This window comes from Arachis hypogaea, chromosome 15 (assembly GCF_003086295.3).
Source record: "Arachis hypogaea cultivar Tifrunner chromosome 15, arahy.Tifrunner.gnm2.J5K5, whole genome shotgun sequence".
Lineage (NCBI taxonomy): Eukaryota > Viridiplantae > Streptophyta > Magnoliopsida > Fabales > Fabaceae > Arachis > Arachis hypogaea.
This window is the reverse complement of record NC_092050.1, coordinates 6,658,371-6,660,346: the sequence shown is the minus strand read 5'-3', so window position 1 is coordinate 6,660,346 and position 1,976 is coordinate 6,658,371.

Here is a 1,976-nt window from a genome sequence, read left to right as displayed (position 1 = left end):
AGGGAAAATAGAAATCTAAAATATCTCCGACCGAGAAGACGAATCCGACAGCCGGTTTAAACTGTCCTGCAAGAATTTATATACACACATTGAAGGATGTCGGTGCTTGGATCATTTCAAAGGTTGTGCTGGATCATTCACACCCCTGCTGTCCAAGTAAAGCAGAGATGCTCAAACAACACAGGGAACTAAGCATGTCCATTCGTCGTACGATAGAGAATAACGAGGAGGCCGGTATCAGACCTAGCAAAACCTACCAATCATTTGTTGCGGCTGCTGGGGGTCACCGCGAGCTAAATTTTATCGAAAAGGACGTGAGGAATTACATTACCAGGGAAGTGCGGAATGTTTCCGAACAAGAAGATGCAAAGGAATTCGGGAAATATTTGTTAAGAATGAAAGAGAAGAATCCGAATTTCTTTTTTGAGCTCCAACTCGAAGAGGATCAATCGATTAAGCTGGCTTTTTGGGCCGATGCAAGAAGCAGAGCCGCCTTTGAGTATTTCGGAGACGTCATTTCATTCGACACCACCTACAACACAAACAGGTAACAAATTGCCCCTGTTTATGATGCTAAATTAATTTATTTTTACGAATCCGCATCAGAGGTGTATATTGGCTGTTTCATTGGGTGTATGCGAAGCATTTGTTAAGGTGTAACTAATGATTTTGCATTCTGGACCATGGTAATTTGTTTCAGGTATAATTTGGTCTGTGGTTCTTTTGTCGGGGTGAATCACCACGGTCAATCAACACTTCTCGGATGCTCTTTGATGAAGAACGAAGAAATTGAATCATTCAAATGGTTATTTCAAAGCTGGCTTCGTTGCATGGGAGGAAACGCTCCGAAAGGGTTTCTCACCGATCAGTGCGCATCCATGAAAAGGGCTTTAGAGGCCTGTATGCCAACAACAGTTCACCGCTGGTGTATTTGGCACATCATGAAGAAGATTCCAAGCAAATTAAACGGGTACAAGGGACATGCCGATATCGAACAAGAAATGAGCCAAGTTGTTTGGAACTCTCACAGCAAAGACTCATTCGATAGGAATTGGAATGATTTTCTGCTGAATTTTGGTCTTGCGGACAACAAGTGGCTTTCAGGTAATGTCTTTTTAAAATATGCAGCAGAGGTGTAAATTGTATGTCCCCTCGGGTGTATTTACAGCCTGTGTTTGGGTGTATTATGCAGATCTGTACGAAGACCGTCACATATGGGTTCCTATCTATCTGGATCAGCACTTCTGGGCAGGGATGAGAAGCACACAAAGGAGCGAGAGCATGCATTCATTTTTTAACAAGTATATCACCCGGAACAGCTCGCTTATTCAGTTCGTCAAACAATACGATAATTGCCTCGGAAGCAGGGAGCAAGCAGAGAGAGAATCAGATGCTGCAGATTTTCATACGCTCATACCGTGTGCAACCAAATCCTGCATTGAAGCTCAGTTTCAAGATGCGTACACTCACGCAAAGTTTAGGGAAGTCCAAGCGCAATTCAGAGGAAAGGCGAATTGGATCACCAGATTAAAGAATTCCGCTCTAGGCTATTCAGTATACGACGTCGGAGAACAAGTTTCCAGCTCAATATTCAACAAGTTTATGGTTACTTACGACTCAGTGGCAGCCGAGGTAAAATGCCAATGCTTATTATTCGAGTCGAGAGGGATACTGTGCCGTCACGCACTAAGCGTGTTAAGCTTCGAACAAGTAAGCCAAGTGTCACCGAGATACATACTGGAACGATGGAGCAAGAAGGTAAAGAGGCGACACACACACATCAAGAGCAGCCACGACGAGCCACTAATGGAGCCAAGAAGCAAGAGGTTCGACCAATTGGTTTTTCGTTCGCAAAATATCTGCGAATTTGCCTCCGAATCGGAGGAGCTGACTGCAATTCTGCACCGTGCGTACGATAACGTCATGGCCGAGATGGAATCATTAAAAGCCAAAAGGAAGGGGATATCTTCTTTATC